The sequence below is a fragment of the Acomys russatus genome, chromosome 3 (genome assembly GCF_903995435.1).
Source record: "Acomys russatus chromosome 3, mAcoRus1.1, whole genome shotgun sequence".
NCBI lineage: Eukaryota > Metazoa > Chordata > Mammalia > Rodentia > Muridae > Acomys > Acomys russatus.
The window spans coordinates 18,031,349-18,052,217 of NC_067139.1; the positions used below are offsets into that span (position 1 = coordinate 18,031,349).

A 20,869-nucleotide genomic window follows, 5' to 3' on the forward strand; every position below is an offset into this window, starting at 1 on the left:
AAAGCTGCAGTCAGGCCGTGGTGGCGCACGCCTTTAATCCCAGCACTCGGGAGGCAGAGGCAGAGGGATCACTGTGAGTTCCAGGCCAGCCTGGTCTACAAAGTGAGTCCAGGACAGCCAAGGCTACACAGAGAAACCCTGTCTTGAAAAACCAGCCAGCCGCCAACCAACAAACAAAACCAAAACTAAACAAAAGCAAAGCAAAGCCGCTTGGGGCACACTACAAACTAGCAGGAATGCCCCTGCATCATACTGAGCCCTGTTGGCCAAGACCCACTAAATGGAATGGACCATGGCCCTCCTGTCCACAAGAACCTGTTCTCTAAATTTGAAAAAGATAAGTTCCAAAACTTTTAAACTGTCTGTAGCACTTATTGGACAATCTTAAGGACCTAATACATGAATCCATACAATAATGGTCCTTGATACTTGAAAACGTAGCTGGATGTTACGTACACATACACACACCCACACCCACACCCACACCCCCTCTACCTATAGACCATGCAAGTTTATTTGCTGTTCTTTTTCTACATTGTACAATAGTCACTAAATTTTTCTTGCTTACTTTTGGAGGGGGGGCAGTTAAAAAGATTAAAAGAGAAAAAGAAGAAAGGCCCCTCAGAAGAAAATACTTTCGCTGCCTTCATGCCCAGAGACTGTTCAAAAGCGTGGCCCTATGGCTTGGTTACAGTAGCTTATCTGCTGGCTGTCCAGAGACCATGGCAGGGCAGGAGGTCAAAGGCAGTAAGCAGGGGACAGATGAAAGGGAGAGTGGATAAATCACACTTGGCTGCAAGGATATCATCAGTCCTAACGAGCACAGGGCACTGTGCCAGCCAGCATCTACCCCAGCTCATTGCAGAAGAAATATAATCCTGTCAGCAATTTCTGCTCTTTCTTGGCCACAAATAGTCATTATCATAGCTGCTGTCGAACAGAGGAGAAGCTTGGTCTTACTGGATAGAGCTTATAAAGAAAAGAGCATTTCAGGATCCTCCTGGGCCATCTGCTGTGTCACAGCCCCAGCTCACTTAAGTGAGAAACTTCTTAGCACGGGGGTGTGACATTTCTGCTCTCCAGAATAATAAAGGAGAGTCTTTCTGAACAGACTAAGAGCTGTGGTTTCTACTCTTCATTTATTAAGTATAAGTAGACTTGTTATGAAAACCAGAAATCCACATCACCAGAATAGGCTCGGCATTGGAGGTCTGGTACAGACAGACACCAGATAAGAAACTTTAGCACACTTGTGACCTTTTTAAAAAGCCAGAGAGATGATGTTGGAGGAGGCTGATGGCTTCATGCTATGAGTGTGCTTGTACAACATACTGTGTGTGCTGCTTGTTGCTTCTCTCTTCAGTACCTTTCTTTAATTCAGTGACACAATTATTTGAAAATATCTACAATTGCAATAGTGCTCCATTATCTGTGACTTCAGTTTCCTATAGTCAACCACAATCTGAAAACATTACATGAAAATTCCATAAATAAACAATCCATAATTTTTGTTATTTTTATTTTTATTATTTTTTAATTTCTTATTAATTTATTCTTGTTACATTTCAATGGTTATCCCATCCCTTGTATTCCATAATTTTTAAAAGATTTATTTTATTTATTATGTACAGTGTTCTATTGAATGTGCATCTGCATGCCAGAAGAGGGGATCAGATCACATTATAGGTGGCTGTGAGCCACCATGTGGTTGCTGGGAATTGAACTCAGGACCTCTGGAAGAGCAGTCAGTGCTCTTAACTTCTGAGCCATCTCTCCAGCCCCAATCCATAATTTTAAAAATATGTATTTATAGCAGTGGTTCTCAAACTTCCTAATAGTGTCACCCTGTAATATACAGTTCCTCATGTTGTGGTGACCCTCAACCATTAAATTAATTTTGTTACTGCTTCAAAACTGAATGACCAGTGGCTGGAAACGCAGATATTCAAAAGAGATGCAGTAAAAGGCTTCTTTCAAGAGGACAGATGAAAACCACAGAAAAGAAAATGACACACAGAGAGTGCTAAGATGAACAGCAGCACAGTGTTTACAGGGCTTCGTTCCTGCCTAACGTTCAGGCATCCACTGTGGACTTGGGATTCACTGCCACACATAAGGAAGGTTGGGAGTGCCATTCGATTCTTTCAGCACAGCTCTCTTGTGGATGCCTAATCTATAGTTCTGCGCAGTCATGCAAGGACAATGAGGAAACTTCCCAGATCGGGATCAACATGTGAAGATGAGTGAAGACAATGGATGGTCCCTGGATGGGCAGGTGACTCTCTACACTCTCTCGTGGCTGCAAATGAGTTGTGATAGCTACTGTACTTATGAATGTGGCTATTAGTATGACAACTGTTAAACTAATGCCTTTTCTACTGGAGGTCTTCTCAAAGTGGCTGTATGTTTCACTTCTTGTGCGCCAAGTGGGATCAACAGAACTGCAGCGTCTACATCACAAGCAAATAGGCCACGCCCGTGGTGCCTATACTTGAAGGAGACCCTCAGGCCTAGCTCTCTATGGCCTCTCCCTGTGGGCCTCTCCCACAGTGTGGAGGATGAAGCAGCCTATGGTTTTCTGACTTCTCCCCCTCTGCTTGAGGTCAGAATCCTAGCGCAGACTTGACTGACTTCAGGCAGAGATGCCCAGCGGGTATCTGCTGCAGAGGTGGGAAGACGTGTGGCCGTCAGAGGGGCACAGGTGTAATAATTTGCTGATAATTACCTTTTTGTGCTTTAACTCACCAGAAATTCTTTACAGACAGCAGGAATCTAACTGTGTTTTGATGGCAGCTATTAAAAATGTGAAGAATACAAAGAGTAAGTACTGAGGAGCCACATGAATTTTAGGCTAGCCGTTGGTTGTCTGCTCCTTTTGGAAGGTGAGAAATCAGGCTTTGTGAAAGTGCACAGAAAGCATCTGTCAGTACCTCCGAGCAGTAATCCTGCACATTATCACTACAAATGATGGTGAGACGCTGGTCTCACTGTTCACAGTAAGACACATTTGGTCTTATTTACTGTCCACCCTATCCAGTGGATTTTTTTTCAGAGCAGGCCTAAAGTTTGTTCTATAAGACAAACTTGTTCTATAAAGGTCCTTTCTCCTCCTCTGCATATTTGATTTCATGGAAGGTCAGAACTGAGGTGTTGGGGGTGTAGCTCAGTGGTTCAGTACTCTCCTAGTGTAGGGCCCTGGATTCCCAGCAGTGCAAGAAGCAAAACAGAACACAAGAGAACAAGGAAGAGAAACAGGTAAATCCAAGAAGACCACATCAAAAATCTTGTTATTAAAGGGACTTTTCTTCTCAGGCCACAGTGGAGGAGGGTTACAAGCAACCCTTAGAAACTGGCTGTGACGGCTAATTCTCACTATCACCCTGACTGAGTTTGGACATGAAGGAGACACATTACCTTGTAAGGGCATTTCCAGAGATATTTAACCGAGGAGGGAAACACACCCTGAATATGGCTGACACCATTTCATGGGCTGGGGTCCCAGAGTGAACAGAAAAAAGGAGGAAGCCAGTTAAGAACCAGCACTCAGGTGACCAGCTGCCTCACACTCAGCCCCACAGCTACAGCTACTCTTGTCACCTCCTCTTCCCTCTGCTGATAAGCAGAGAAGCCGCTGGAAGGTCTGAGAATTAAACAGTGTGTAAGTAAGACAGAGCAGAGGCCTTTGGTCAATAAATAATCATGGGGGCTGTGGCCAGGGCAGTTTGCATCCAGACTGTGGGGACAGCCAGAGGCCCTGTAGGAACTATAGTCTTGCTCGGAGGCTGCAGCTCCAGAAAATCTGCCTTTTACAAACTGGCACAAATTTCTTGGAAGAAAATTAAGTTATGTTTCTAGAGCAGCCACTTCTGGGGATGATGTGGGGGGGGGCGGCATGGGGGCAGGGACACAACGCATCCATGGTGGGTTGCTATGAGATGGCTGCATAGCTGCTCCGGGGGGCCAAAGCCTGCCTTGGAAGCTGTCCAAGTTCATTTTGGGAATGAGAAGGTTGAGGAGAGAGGATTGGGGTTCTGTCTATGTCCACCACACTAGAAATTCGACAGCCAGCCTGAAAAGGGAACAAATAGCTCCATGAGGCTCTGCCCACTCAGAAATCCCTGCATCTTGCACAGCAGCACTATAGTAAGGCTATATGTCCAGGTGGACCATACACTAAACACTTCCCCTTAAAGTGATGGTGTCAGAGCAGAGCTGGCAGGAACCAACCATTCAGGCTGCGCAGAGGGTCTGGTGCTGGAAGCAGTGTCAGTGGGATCTGGCTCCATCATGACTAGGCATTTTCATGGCTTCTACATACTGTGGGCTAGTAATAAGAGCTGCTGGCTAACTGCAGCGTAAGCCTTGTTAAGGGGCTAAAGAGAAACCGTACATCAGGCGCCGGGACTAGCAAAAGCTCTTACAGGAAGGAGATGCCTCTGGTTGATCCACAAACTAAGCGTATACTTGAAAGTGCATCTCTTCCTTGACTCACCCTTGCCACTTACATGCATTCTGATGAGCTGTTAGGGCCTACTACTTTGCTGATTTTAACGCCAAGTCATGGTTTTAGACATTCCTTGCTTGGATAATGTACCTTTTCTTTTCTCTAACTCTGGGAATGGAACCCAGGGTCTTATACATGCCAAATAAGCACACTACAGCTGAGCAACACTCTTAACTCATAGTTTAAAAAAAATGCCATGTTTCGTGTTTATAGAAGGCCCCTCTAGGAGAGATAGCAGTATCCTTGGTGACAGCCAAAGGCTTTGTGAAGCACAGCCCTTGATAAGCCCTGAGTTGCTGGCTCAGGACCTCTCTGTGTTAAAACCATTAACACTGTGGCATCTTGCGGAGCCTCAGCAGAAACCCTCAGCTCCTGCTGGTATGGGCTGATAAAACATTCACCTGGCTTCCGAACCTTGTCAGTGATACAAGGTCAGTTAGCGAAGGTTTAACATTCTCCTCCCATACTCCTGGAAGCCCTGCAGACAGGCGCTTAACTTTCCCCTGCCGTCAGCAGTCCTAAGCACTTAGTTGAAAGCAAACAAACAACAAACAGCCCGTAACATTTGACACTGATCGTAGAAAAGCAAGTCCCAGCCTCTAAAGCAGCCTTTATTTACTAACTGCGTATTTTCAGAGGTGCTGGGTGTGGAAACCAGTCCTCACGTGGCACATTCTGGGTGGATGCTCTGCCGCTGAGCTGAGCCACACTCCTGGCCCTGACGGTGTCTTAAAATTGCTGTGTATGCTGACAGAGGTAGGGAGAAATGCACATTCTTTTGGGATCAAGTGTTCTGGGATTCTTTGAGTTCACGGGGCTCTTCTGGATCTGTCTTGGCTGGCAACAAAGGAATATATTAACTGGCTAGCGGACACTATTTAAGCCAGAGAAGTACAGATTCTCAGAACCTGTGCCCTTGGAACAAAGTGTGCCTTGCAGGGGACTGGCTGGTGTGTGTGTGGGGGGGGGGTGTGCAAGGTCAGGCTGGAAAAGTAACTCCACGCTTCTGAGCTTCTGTTTCCTTGAGTAAACCGGAAATGATAATCACACCATGTATGGTCGCTGCGCCACATGTGGAAGAGTCTGATCTGTGTCTGCAGAGAGCTGCTGGTTAGAAGTGAACAATCTAAAGGCGGGGTTGTTTTGCCTCATGGTGTCATTCCATCATGGCGCAAAAAGAGTAGTGGAACATGGAGCTCACCTCCTAACAGCTAGGAAGCATAAAGACAGTATCAGATAAACCGGAACAGGCTACCTGGGAAGACAGTCTTCTGGGTCAGTCTTTGTCCCTTGGGTTGTGAGGGTACATGAACTGCCCCTCCTTCCTGTCACACAGGTCCCTTTCTGAGGCATGTCACCCTGGACATGCAGCCCTCACTCAAACATGTTTTCTTCCATTGTTCCCTCTCAGGAAGAACAGTCATGGTTCTGAATGGAGGTAGGGCAAGGCTTCTGGGAGAGAGATATATTCACTGTTTCTGGTGAGTTGAGCAAGGACAGAGGAGATTTTTGTGGATTGTTCTACATGCAAAGAAAGACCTTCACAACAAAGGCAGTTGCTGAAGTCCACATAGGCCACAACTCGCCAGGGCCAAGACCACTTTGGTTCAGGGGCTAAGTTGCATAGCTCAGTTCTGAAAGCCCAGGTTAGCTTAGGGCTGTTCAATGAATGGGCTCATCTGCGCTCTCATGCTCCTCAGACCTCAGGCCGATTAGCAGCCAACTTCAGCCAGGGAAAGAAAAGCAGGAAGTAAAGGGAAATGCTGCTTTCTCAGGTACCACTTCTGTATCCTAGCTTTAGGGCCACTGAGCCCATCTGGTGGCCACTAGATGCTTCTAGAACAGCGCTTCTCAACCTCCCTAATGCTCAGACCCTTTAATACAGTTCCCCATGTGTGGTTACTCCCCCAAAAGTTATTTTGTCGCTACTTCATAACTATAATTTTGCTGCTGTTATGAATCAATGTAAATATCTAATATACAACCCCCGTGGGAGTCGCGAACCAAAGGTTGAGAACCATGTCCTAGACAATAAATAGTTCTATCATGTTCATAAGAAAACGGGAAATGCTGCCCCTGGCCCCACTGTGTCCACTCTCCTCCCACTGTTGTTTCCTTCCTGCCTGACTCTCTCCACATTGTGCCTGGAAGTAGAGGTAATGTTTAATGACCGCTGCCGTGGGCAAGGATACAGGCTCTGAGATCTTGGAGACCAGCTCTTCAGCCATGTGATTGTGGGATCCTTATTATAGCAAGGGAGCCCAAAATTGCTGGGCACAGAGACCCAAATAGCATCCCAAGGTAGAAAGCTGCTATTAGCATGACAGTTCCAAGGCTTCCCTTGCAGAAGAGGCCTTCATCTTTCCTCTTAGCTAAGACCTGCCAATTGACCGGTATGACCAAAGGGATTGCAAAGGAATGGTTCTCTCCCTTCGCAGGAGAACTTTTAAGTATTTCCTACAAATCACATACTACTGTTTGCCAGACGTAGAGATGTGGACAGTTGGATGGCACGATGTAAAGTTAATGCCTTCCTAACAGTCGGCACTAGCATATCACCAATGCCCTGAGTATGGCAGGCCAGGGATGTCAACAAACATTTTTTAAAAATACCTTAAATTCATTTAAAACACACAGTTCTATGATATAGATATGACTTTTAGCACTCATTTTACATAAAGCAACACCAAGGCTCACGAAGAATCAAGGTAAGGATCGAGGGTAAGTGTCCCCATGTTGCCCACCTTTGTTGTAAGCAGAAGCTGTCTACACATGGGCCAGAATCTAAGAGATTCTTAGAGCCCATGCTGGCCCAGGCACAGTAAATGCTCAACAGCTTATTTTTCTCTGTTTTTTAAAAAATATATTTTATTAATGTATTCATATTACATCTAAATTGTTATCCCATCCCTTGTATCCTCCCATTCCTCCCTTCCTCACATTTTCCCCTTAGTCCCCTCCCCTATGACTGTGACTGAGGGGGACCTCCTCCCCCTGTATATGCTCATAGGGTATCAAGTCTCTTCTTGGTAGCCGGCTATCCTTCCTCTGAGTGTCACCAGGTCTCCCTATCCAGGGGACATGGTCAAATATGGGGCACCAGAGTTTGTGTGAAAGTCAGTCCCCACTCTCCACTCAACTGTGGAGAATGTCCTGTCCATTGGCTAGATCTGGGAAGAGGTTTGAAGTTTACGGCCTGTATTGTCCTTGGTTGGTGCCATAGTTTGAGCAGGACCCCTGGGCCCAGATCCGCCCATCATAATGTTCTTCTTGTAGGTTTCTAGGACCCGCTGGATCCTTCTATTTCCCCATTCTCCCTTGCCTCTCTCACCTAGAGTCCCAATAGGAATTCTTCCCCTCTGTCCCACTTTCCTGATAAGTGAAGACTTTCATGGGACATGCCGCTTGGGCTAGTGTCCAGATATAAATGTGTATATACCATTTGAGTCTTTCTGCTTCTGAGTTAACTCACTCATTATGCTCATTTCTAGTTTAATCCATTTGTCCACCTGTGCCTTTTCCTGAGATTGCTAAAATTTTTGCTTGTTTTCATTTTTAAAAATATTATTATTTATTTTTATTTTATGTGTATGACTGTTTTGCCTGCATGCATGTATGTGCACTATATGTGTGCCTGGTGCCTAAGGAAGCCAGAAGAGCATGCCAGATCCTCTGAAACTTGAGTTACAGATAGATGGACACTGCCCTGCTGGGAACTGAACCCAGGTCCTGTATAAGACCAACTAGTGCTCTTAAGTGCTGAGCCATGTCGTCAACCTGGGCTTTGTTTTCTTTTCTTTTAGATTTATTTATTTTATGTATATCAGTGTTCTATCTGCATGTACGCCTGCATGCCAGAAGAAAGCATCAGATCCCAGTATAGATGGGTGTTAGCTACCATGTTGCTGTTGGGAATTGAACTCAGGGCCTCTGGAAGAGCAGGCAGTGCTCTTAACTGCTGTGCCATCCCTTCAGCCCTAGGCTTTGTTTTTTTGATAGTTAATTTTGAGACAGGACTTTGCTTTATAGCCCAGGTTGGCCTCAGCCTTGTGATTCCAAAGCAACTCAGGGAAGAGAGGATTTAATTTAGCTTACAGGATGTAGTCCATTATCAGGAAAGACAAGACAAGAACTTGAGGCGGGAACCAGCACGCAAGAACTAAAGCAGAGAGCATGAAGGAACACTGCTGGCTTATTCAGCTAGCTTTTTCATGTACCCTGGCCCTACCTGCCTAGGGATGTACCACTCACTGTGGGCTGGGCCCTCCCACATCCAGCAATCAGGAAAATGACCCACAGACATGCCCACTGGCCAATCTGTTAGAAGTGGTTCTTGAATTGAGGTTCTGTAATTTGTGTCAAACTGACAATGAACATAACCAGGACAGTTTCCCAAGTGCTGGGACTGCAGGCACATGCCAAGGCACTCAGCCCTCTCCTGGGATTTTTGCAACAGAATCGATCTGGGGTGAGCTCTGCCGCCGACTCCATGGAAGCTGTCCTGATGTATGGAAGTCATCAGAATCCACAGTATACTCTCACATGTTGATAATAACTTAAGGCAATATCAACCATGAAGGCACGATGAACCACACAGTTCCACCTTCTTGCTAGATGAGAAATGGTTTCCATAGCCTTCTGTCCTTCCTTTTAAGCTAACATGACAATAGCTCAAGGGAGGAACGAAGGTTCAAATGCTCACTAATGTTTTGGCTTTACAGCATCTTCTGTTTAAAAACAATGGGTGGGGGCTGGAGAGATGGCTGAGTGGTTAAGATCACTGCCTGCTCTTCCAAAGGACCCTGATTCAATTCCCAGCACCACATGGCAGCTCACAACTGTCTGTAACTCCAAGATCTGATACACTCACACCAACGCACATAAATTAAAAATTAAATAAAAAATATTAAAGAAAATAAAAATAAAATAAAAACAATGGGTGATACTTGGCAGCACATGCTAAAGAATTCGATGACTTTTAGACTCCAAACATTTGACAAAAGCACAGAAAGTAAAGGACAGAAATGACCTTAACTATCAGAACGACTTCATATAAGTACGGTGTCATGCCTGTCTGCTGTGCTTTTAAGCTAGAAAAAGGACCACAGAGGGATCTGGGTAGCTGCAGGACCCAGAACACTGTTCAGAGGCTGCCATTTAGTTTGTGTAGTAAAGATCCTCAGCCCTCAGCTCCTCTGACGCTAGCTTTGCTATGAGTCAGATTCACACTCAATAAGGAATCATGGATGAATGATTCGATAATGCATTCCAGCAAGGGAAGCCTCACAGGACTCTGAGCTGGAAATCCTAGAGGAGTGCTAGCTAATGAACAGAATGACCCTCAGTCCCTTCCAACTGTGCCCCATATCAAGACAAACTCAGCTTCCCAGCTGCCAGAGGGCACAGACGTTTCCCAGCTTGTATTTCTTATCATCAGCATCCTTACTAGTGTATGAGTGTGTGTGTGTGTGTGTGTGTGTGTGTGTGTGTGTGTGTGTGTGTGTGTGCGTGCATGTACACACGCATGCATGCACTTCCGGGGCATGTGTGAAGAGGCCAAGGACAACTGTGGGGGTTGGTGTTTCCTTCCACGATGTGGACTAAACTCAGGCCATCAGGCTTGGAAGCCAGTGTCTTAATGCCCACAGCTGTTGTTTGATGAGGTTGTCAGGTACTCTGCCTCGCTGTCTCTACCTCTCCTTCCCACTCTCTTGTGTTGGGGATGGTACCCAAGGTGTATGCTGACCTAGTGACCTACCAGAGTTATACTCTTAGCACTCCATGTTATGCTGCATCTGCTTTAAAAAAATGCCTTTCTTGGGGCTGGAGAGATGGCTCAGAGGTTAAGATGGCCTGTTGTTCTTGCAGAAGGCCTGCGTTCAGCTCCCAGCACCCACATTAGGAGGCCGACGTCTGTCAGTTACTCCATCTCCGTGAGATCCAACGCCCTTTTGTAGCTTCCCCAGATACCTGTATTTGTGTTCGTATGCCCGCACACATACACATAATTTAAAATAAAAATTAAATCTGTAAAATAATTTTCTTGGGTTTGTTGTTCTTAGAGAGGGCTCAGGTTCAATTCCCAGCATCCACACGGTGGCTTAGAATTATCTATCCCCAGGGAAGCTGGAACCCTCTTTTATCTAGTGTCTCCTTCCCTTTAGAGCTGTCCCTGCCTGTACCCGCTTCCTCATGGAATTGCCTCGATGAAGAAGCCCAGTGGCTTCTATCTGACCCAGTTACCTCCCCGTGGGACTGTTAATCTGCTCTCCCATGCTTCGGTTTAGTCTCTAGACTGGAAGTCTGACCGATTCAAGAGTTCTGGAAGGAGATTCCACTAATGTTGTGTCTGTGCTTCAAGCCACCGAGGGAAGGTTATGACTCAGCCCTAAGACATGGCTGCTGTGTAGATTTACAGGCTGCTCCTAGCCTCCTGCCCTAGCTTTATTCATCAACATTCTCTTTCCAGCTTCAGCATCCTCTGCGGATCAGAACCAACACCCTCACGCAGAGCACAAAGCTGATCTGATTTTTCCTTCTATCTTTCTTTGGACATCACTCTTAAAGCCAGTTATTTTGTAAAGAAGAATTTGATTTTTCCAGTGAGGGTTATTCCCTTACCCTGAAAATGCAGTCACTTTGGCAGCAGCGGCACCAGACAGATGCAGTCCTTCTGTAGGATGGATGTTATTGTCACTAAGCCAGGTCCCACGTCACTCATAGCAGAAGCAAAGCATCTCAGGATGACTGCAGCCCCAGTGTGCTCTCTACTCACTCCCTGCCTTTAACCTCCCCACCACTCACTTCTGCCACACTGGCTTCCCTAAGGCCCACAGGCCCAGCTGGCTCCTGCCCAAGTGATACCCAAGCCCCCCACAGTTGGTGATTCCTGCTTCTTACCTCCCTGTATTCCTGTCTCCAGGGAAGAGTTCTTTGGCATGGAGCACTCCATGGCCACACCCCTGCTGTTGCACCCTCACCTGGAACTACATTGGACATGTAGGTTCCTGGGCTCTGCTCAGATCTTTTCAATTGGATAGTGGGGCTGGGCCCCGTAAGCCGTGGTGACAGACTTTGTAGTGACTCTGGTGCATTTCCTATTTAAGGACCACTGTGGCGCACCCTACAAATATGCTACTTATCCATCCTCGTAACTGGGAGCTCACTTTAGAGATGACAAAAACACAGTTGGGAGGCCTGGAGCAGGGACCTGAAATCCACATTTCTGGTAAGTTCCCAGAGACTAGGTTCCTGGTTAATGTTTGCTTTGTAGTACTGGTGTATTAACACTAACAACAGCATATGGGGCTGTAAGGCTTGCAACACCCGGTGGTCTACCAGCTATGGCACCATCAGAGGCTGGCTTTGATGTCTTATGTGACTTTTCTCTGTTGGGGGAAACCACAACACACACACACACACACACACACACACACACACCCCCCACAACTTTCGATGCCCAAGCAGAGGCACAAAATGCCCTGGAGGTGCAGAGACATTGAAATATTTTATTTTAGATGAAAGAAATCTCAGAAAATATGGAGCAGGGCTGGGTACTAGTCAAATAAGGCACATGTGGAATTGATGGGTGTGAGAGAGGGGAGCCTGTGACAAATCGCTGAGCTCTTGCTTTGCTTAAAGATCTTGAAATTTAATTAGAAAGGAAAACACAGCTGAGGTCACACAAAACACGACTAGGGTCAGGGGCTGGCTCTACTGCCAGTCTGCAGCCGCTCATCCCCATCCAATCAAGTCATTTTATTCAAGGGGAAAATAAGGTCAGGAAGTCAGTTGGTGGTAAAGGCAAGGCACAACTCCAAGCCTTGGTCTCTCTGACCTCACCACATCATCTTTGGAGAATAGAAGCTACAAGGGTTGTTTTGGGTTTAATTTTAAGTGGAGCTTACAATGAAAACAGAAATCAAATCTAATAGGACACATTGTTGTTAGAATTAGTGTCCCCTCCCCCAAGTGGACAAGCTCCCTGTGCTGTGTTCGGCTTGGAAACACCAGCCAGTTAAACACCAGGGAGTCAGATCGGGCCAGTGGCTGGAAAGCTGTGTTCAAGAAACAGGTCCACGGCGAGGGACTATGCTGGCAGAGGGCTGCAGTGAGTGGGTTTCTGCCCAACCCAACTAGAATACTTTCAGTAGGAGCAGCTCTGAGACTGACTAAGACGGAGCACCGCCTTGTTTTTAACAGAGCTTGGCCCGTGCCGTCAGCACATGAGGATGGGCCATGAGCAATCAGACACACCACTACACTCCAGGCCTTGGCCAAGTCCTACCTCAGGAATTTAGTCGTTCAGCCATCTCTGCAGTGAAGTTTTGTTGTCCACATGACCATTTGTTCACTGTGGAACAGAGACTTGGAAGGGCAGAATGTTCTTGGGTCCTAAGTAAGGGACTCCACAGGTCATGTTGTGGTGACCATATATGTGACGCTGTGTGCCAAGTGTGGGCTCAGTAAATAGATGCCGAGTAACACTGTTGACCTTCAAGTAACAGAATACACCCTTAGTTAAATCCCCCAGTGTTTAAGCCAAATTCTTCCTCAGCTGGACTCAAATTTATTCCACTGTGATTCCACGCACAGCTGTGTGGCCTCGGGGCAGCCACTTAACCTCGTAAAACCTTAGCCCAGTTAAGGGCAGAGCCGAGCATTCCTTATGGAAGTTAGGGTTTTTCTCTCTGGGGGCTCCATCTGCCTCTGGTTCTTAGATGAGTTACAAGCTAGCTGGTGTGACCTGGGCTTCTCTGGGCTTCTTTGTGGGGTCCTAGAAGCTGTAGAGAATCCACATGGACATTTGTACCTCACCCATCCTGCAGATTTGGGAGTCAGAACTGCCTGGTGACTGTGGCTTGGGGTTGGAAGAGGGAGACTGTCTTTGATTCTCCACAGCATATCCATCTGATGGCCTGTTGCTGCTTTTTTGGGGGGTGGGGTGGGAGGGGTGTCTTGCTATGATGCCCAGGCTGGGAATAGAGGTTCACACCATCAGTTGCTTTCTGTTCGCTTCTGAGGAACTACCCCCTTCCACAGGCTTTCCCGCTGTAACTCACCCAACACATTGCTGGTGGTTACTGTGCCTCAGTGCTCCCACAGGTAGAAATGGCATAGTTCGGACCCTTAGCGTGCTGCTCCATTCTCCACACTTCCACCCCGTTTATTGGCCTGTTTATTTTCTCACTTGCCGCTCTCCTCAATGTTTTTGCCAAGCAAGATGCTTCTAAGCTTCGTGTCCTTCCATTCCCAGCCTGCTGTCTTGGTCCACCTAAATAAACCTCTTTCACCCACCCATCCTGGCCACTCTTTCTCCATTCCCCCTCCCCCTCAACCTCCCCTTTTTTTCTGGACCCCAGAACCATGTTATAGAACATTTGACACTACCTTCTCAGTGCCTTGGTTTCCCTCACAGCTGTGAAAGGAAAAGCAGGCTTGCTTATCTGTGTCCTTGTCAGTGCCTGGCATTTGGTTCACACTTAAGATGCCCAAAGAACACCTACTCTTACTAGGTTAGAACCCATGAGTCTGCATGGGTGGGAAAGGCCCTTTCCATGGGGGCCACCTTGAAGTGGGTAGTTGAAAAAAAAATGGTCTTTACTAAACACAATTACATGAAGTCAGGAAGGCTCAGATGAGAGCCTCTGAGGACTGCCCCTAACACAAAAGATGGGAATTCTTCAAAGCTTCCCTACCACAGGGGAACAAGTGGGATCTTCATTTGATTTGGGTATCCAGCCCACCACTGCTCTCAGGAACACTTGCTGCCTAAGGCAGAGGGTAGAGTTATAGCACTGCAAAAGAAGAAAGGACCAGCAGTTAGGCAGCTATGGAGGGTTTGGCTGTGCTAAGCATTGGTGTTTTTCTTTTTTTTTAATTTTAGCTTGGAATAAACCTAATCAGGAAATAATTAGGAGCATTATGATCCTTGTTTTAAATGTCATGCCTCTAGCTTCATATCCAGGCAGGCTGGATGTTCGCCATGCATCTCACTTAAAGTCATCCACACTGCACTGACCAACTCAGTGGCAGGGTGTTGTCTTTTTTTCTTCTTTTTCTTGTGGTGCTGGGACTTGTTCAAGCAAGCTAGGCAAGCACTTTGCCACAAGTTATATCCCTAATGCTGGTGTCACACCCTTCCAAGGTCTCATGTAGCCCAGGATGGCTTCAAACTTACTATAGTCAGGGATGACCTCAATCTTCCTGGCTTCACCTGAAAGTGCTGGGATTGTAGGGATATGCCATCATTCCTGGACAGTCTCTCTCTCTCTCTCTCTCTCTCTCTCTCTGTCTGTCTCCTCCCCTTCCCTCCTTCCTCCCTCTCAACAGCCCTGTACTGTATCCAGTAACATTCTTAACTCGCTGCTTCCAAGAATTCAGTAATAAAGTGAAGATGCCCTGAGTTCCATCTCTGGCTTCCTCATGTGGAAGGAGAGAGCTGATTCCCCAAAGCTGTCTTCCACATGTACACTGTGGACCCACTGTGCACCCACAAACAAACACAAATGCAACTACATTTTGAAAACTTATGGAGGTAGATGACCCTGCAGTCACATCTTTAAAATGATAGCACTTATAGTTGTGTGGTAGCTTTTACTACAAAAAGAACAGTGCCATGAGAGAATCAGAACTCTACACAAGCTAAAACATTGTAGCATAAAGATGAGCTCAACTCTAGCTGGGCGTGGTGGCACATGCCTTTAATCCCAGCACTCAGGAGGCAGAGGCAGGTGGACTGCTATGAGTTCGAGGCTAGCCTGGTCTACAAAGTGAGTCCGGGACAGCCAAGGCTACAAAAAAACAACAACAGCAACAACCACCACCACCACCAATAACAACAACAAAAAGATAAGCTCAATTCTGTAAGCAGTATCGATGTTCAGGGCTCCTGCTCTCGTCTGAAATCACTGCAGCTTTGAGCAGACTCACTTTTCCATTGAGAGTGACCACACAAAATAGGGAGCAAGAAAGGGACTGATAAAGGGGCCCATGGATGAAGTGATGCCTGGGATGGAGCCTGGCAGATAAGGAGAGTTTCTAACGGGAGAGGTGGGGGTTCAGACCATCTATCTCAAAGGTAAGGGGCAAAGAGAGAGAGTATTGAACTATTTCCCAAAGACTGTTGCCCTTTTGTCATCAGCTTCAGGCCATTCAATGTGAAAAATGTGTAATTCTGAGAAAATATAAGCAGCGTCTCCCTGCTCCCTGCACCATTAATGATAACAGACTGTGGGGATCACAGGGCTTTGGTGGATGGGGAGAGCAGGCACTCAGTCTCAGGCTCCTCTCAGCTTTTGTCTGAGCCTTTGTTTCCTGCTCCTACCCAGGAGCTGCCCTTGCCCTGGGTGAGAGCCTTAGTGTTTTAACCTAAGATGCTGGAAGACTAGCTAAGCATCTCTTTACAGGCACGTACAATTAACACTGTCTGTATTCAGTGCAGGGGAGATAGCTTAGTAGATAATAGCACTTGCTATGAAAGCAAGAAGATCTGAGTTAAATCCCTGGTACCCATGTTAAAAAGACAGCATGGCGGTTGTACATGCCTGTCACTCCAGATTGGAGGATGAAAACAGGTGGATCCTGGGAGTTGGCTGGCTGGACAGCCAAAATAATAAGCTTCAGGTTTGGAGAAACCCAGTCTCAAAAAATGTGGGGTGGAGGGTGATAAAGGAAGAGCCCACACATCCAAGTCTGGCTTCTTCACGTGCACACATGGGCAAGCACACATACGCTCATACCACACACGTGCAAGAACACAAACACATTTTAAAAAATAAATAAAAGTCACTGAATCCTCCAGAACCCATTTCTCCACCTGCTTCCCACCCTGTGGGGAGGTCTCAAGGCCCCAAAGCCTCTCCTACAAAGCCACTGTGTCTCAGAAGGGTGCCTTGGAGTGTAGGGTGGAAGACAGGGGTACTGCAGTTGAAGGTGGCTGAAATTTCCATTTTCTAAATACTAGCCATGTGACCTTGGGTCAGGTGTTTAAACATGCTCCCTACTCTTACAAAGTGACAACAGATACAACGTGGATAAATTTGTCCTAAAAGCGGGCTGAAACAAAATGCCTTCAGCTTCACTCAGGGCCCGGAGCAGTGCTTGAGTGTAGTAACCCAGGAACAGAACACACACACACACACACACACACACACACACACACACACACACACACACACACACACACACACACACACACGCCCCACCCCCACTGCTCCACCCCCAGCCCTCCACCTCCACCTCCACCTCTGGCTTTTAAGCAGTGACAGCATCAAAGACAAAATACCCCTTTAGTTCCAAAGAATCAACACAAATGAACGCCTGTAAATGCTTATAATTTGCAAAAGTTGGGGGCTTTTTGCATGAAAATGGCAGCTTGCAAAGTGACCTCATTTTTTTAACCACAGTCCTTTTCCTCAATGTTTCTTTGTGGAAAGGCAAAAAACTGATTTTTAAAGTCCCACATGAAAAAGCACCGGACAGTTGCCATAGTAAACTTCTAAGACTATGCAACACAATCCTTGTGGAAAACAGATGACAAGACACGGCCACCTTGAAAGGCCGGCCTGTCATGTGCTGGAGCCTAAGACCAAAGAATCTGTGGGTTGAGAGCAATGGTACTTCATGCATGTGTTAAGAAACAAGTTACAAAGGATGGACTTACTCTGTATAAAAAGCCCCATTTCCACACCACATTCTTCCTTTAGGGAGGTGTTAAATGCACTGGACTGAAGTCCGCCTTAGATCCCACATATGCACGGTGCCCCTCACACATGCCTGTCAGTCACTTCTAGCCCTTCAGTGGGGAGCATGGGATCCTATATACTCTTGGCCTGAAGGAAATGTGTTTGGAATGTAAAGCCCTTAGCACAAAGAGGTGGTCTCCACCCTGAGCTTGAAGTACATGCATGAAGTACCATTGCTCTCAACCCACAGATTCTGTGGTCTTAGGCTCCAGCACATGACAGGCCGGCCTTTCAAGGTGGCCGTGTCTTGTCATCTGTTTTCCACAAGGATTGTGTTGCATAGTCTTAGAAGCCTGAGAAACCCTCTTAGGTGGAAAGAACTTTAGAAAGCGGTTGCTCCACTGGGAGGGAAATGAGAAGTGACTCAAACGCTGGCAACTGAGGAATTACTAAACACAGTTGCCATCTCAAAGCCAAACTTTTACAGGGCCCTTCCCATCAAGGTGGAGTTACAAAGATACACGTCAAATTCAACTTCACTAAAATGTCTGTCAGATCCCCCTGGAAACCCCCCTACTGGATTAGGTCAGTTCTCTCCGTGAAAACACAGGGAGGGGGGAAATCACGGTATTCTACAGAGATTTGAGTCACAACTGCTGTTCCCAGGGTATCAGGTGACATTCAGATGTAAATGTCGCAGTGGAAGAGCAGACATCTGGGGCCAATGTTCAGCCTGTGCTTTTGAGTCTCATTAGGCACCTCAGACCAAGTGAACACAGGAGAGAATAGAGGGACACCTACTGTGAGCAGAGATCCCCAGTGGAGTGCAGGGGGTGGGGGACATTCACAGCAAAGTGGAAAACAAGCCCAGGCCTGGCCTGTCTTCACACTTGGTTAAAATTTAACCCAAGTACTGTGCTTTGAAAAAAACAGATCATGTAAATTATTTAAGATAAAGTAAACAGTTTTTGTTTTGTTTTATGATAACATGAGTCTCTGTATATTTCTCCCACTGCCTAAACAAATCTGAGCCCCTCAGTGGTTATATATTCTTTGATTTGTGGACAGAGGAAGTAACTCTGCTCGGCAGAATTAAAGTTAAAAAGATAATCCAAAGTTAGTGATTCTGAAACCAGTGGTTCATCCTCGAGACTGATAACGGGGGTGGAGGAGGTGGGTGGGGGTGGGGCACGGTTGGCTTAGATTTCAGATGTGTCTGTGTGAAAACTTATTCTCAGTTACCGTTTTATCCCAAGATGGAGCTCTTAATTTCAAACTGAACCCAGTATGGTTTGATGTCTGTGTTGGACAGTTTTATGTCAACGACACAAGCTAATGTCATCTGAGCAGAGGGAACCTCAATTAGGAAAATGCTTCAGTAAGATCTGGCTTCGGTCAAGCCTGTGGGTCATTTTCTTAATTAGTAATTGATGGGGAAGGGCCATCAAAGAAACCCTACAGCCAAGAAATGAGGATAGCCCCAGGGCCTCAGCTCCCACTGCCCTCTGTGGGTGCAGGGTGCATGTATGGGTACTAGATAGAGCTCTCTCTCTCTCTCTCTCTCTCTCTCTCTCTCTCTCTCTCTCTCTCTCTCTCTCTCTCTCTCTCTCCAGAGATCTCTGAGAGTGGTGCCTTTTAGAACAAGGCTTCCCTGAATCTCAGCAGACTAACTTGGGGTCCTATTCCCAGATCAGCCTAGGAAGCCTCATGTTCCAGGAGACCTTTGCCTGGAACAAGCTATATGTTAAAGCTTAAGGATCTTCACTGTTAAGGGCTGGAGATGTGGTTCAGCAGTAAAGGGCACGTACTGCTCTTGCAGAGGACTGGGGTTCAGTTCTCTGCACCCATGTCCACAGCCACTTCCATTGCTAGCTCCAGGAGGGGCTCTGATGCCTTTGGACTCTGAACATTTGCACTCATGTGCACATATCCTACCCTCATATAAACATGGATAAAATATTAAAAACACATCTTTAACGAAGAGAATCCTCACTATCAAATGTTGGTAGGTACCGGGGACTTTTCCAGCTGCCTCATAGCACCGTCACAGAAGCAACACCTTCATGCTAGTGTTGCAATGGGAGGCCGCCTCCTTCCCTTTCTCAAGTTCAGCGTCTATGAGTTACACTGATAAAAGAGAAACATGAGAAAAGACACAGCTGACTCATGCACTTAATCTGAGTGCTATAATTTGGCCACCGAATGTTCCCATAGGCCTAGATGTTGATGGTTTGGAGCATGGGTTGTCACCCTAGAGGTGGGAGAAAATTAGAAGGGTTTGTTGAAAGCACCTCAGGGCAGCTGGAAGCTGCCTTCAAAGGAGACTGTGGGTCTGACTTTCCTCTTTCTTCTTTCACTTCCTGGCCCTGGAGTGAACCATTTCATTTGCTCCCCCACTTCCCCCATGATGTGCTGCCTTACCTTAGACCCAAAGGCAGAGACCACACATTAGAGACTGACACTTCTAAATCTGCAGGCCACAGTAAACCTTTTGTCTTTATAGGTGATTGTCTCAGGCATTTTGTTATAGTGATAGAAAGCTAACACACCACAGAAGCTCACAGAGTGGCTTAAAGGTTACTATTTGGGCCTTTGTATATTATTTTAACGTAAGAGAGGGACATAGGATCTCGATGACTAGAAGTACAAAATGAAAATAATGCAAGTGTTTAGTAAGGTTTGTTTGTGCACTTTCTAATTGTGACATCAGCTTAGCTCTGAGGAGCAGAGTCACCCTTTGTGCCTGGTAGGAAACCTCTCTTAAAGGGGATCCATGACAGCGGAACTCTTTTAGACAGCTCTCCTCTTAGGTAGATGACAGGAACTCACACAGAGTGTCTTTCTGCATCTGTCAGTTTGTAAAAGTTATCAGCTCTCAACACTCTGTGAGCCTAGAGGCAAGTTCCGGACTCAGCACTTAGTGTCACCCACATTTCCACATATTGCTAACCACTGTGGTTAGGAATAGGGGCAGCTCTTTAAAGCCAGCTGTCAAGTGGGCTCCAGGTCACATGGTGTACAGCACCCAGAACTTGAATGAAGATCTTATTTCAAACACAAGATTTAGCCCCTTGCCAATTCTCTCTCTGTGTCATCATTCAAACATACCCTCCTTTTAATTTTTCTTTCTAATCAGACTAGCATAATTTATCACCGTGGCCATTAGAGAGCCCAGGCCTTAATGAACTGAGCTTATCAAAGAGTGCTTGCTCTGATGTTTGCAGAGACATAATTAAACACCCAGCAAGCAGCCAAGTGGCTGAGGACACAGGTTGCTCCTGAATCACCCATCTGCCCCACACATAACGGTGAATTACCCATCTGCCCCACACATAACGGCAATGACTGATGACCTTGGGGAGGAGAACTAGGCACAGGGCTAATCACGGTCAGACATCCTCGCACTCCGGAGAGCAGCTCTTGTGCATGCCAGAGTGAAGGGAAACACCTCATTTGGGGAAGGGCAAGCCGGACAGCATGGCATGAGGGAAGAATGGCCTTACAGCTACCAATATGTGGACCAGAACTGCCTTCAGTAAACACCCTACCTGCTCACTTGTTTTTGTTAAGGGAGTGGGATAGGCATCAGGATATAGAGCCCAGTCCACAACAGCACTGGGATGGATATGCTGGCTTTTGCACCTTTCTCTCTAGAACTACGCTCTCCAAAACTGTAGGG

General features: G+C 46.5%; 1 protein-coding gene across 2 annotated transcripts in view; it reads right to left on the bottom strand.

The window, feature by feature from the left end:
* Slc22a23 (solute carrier family 22 member 23) overlaps positions 1 to 20,869 on the bottom strand; it is a 167,782-nt gene that overhangs the window by 47,539 nt on the left and 99,374 nt on the right. The gene's annotated exons all lie outside the window — the stretch shown is intronic.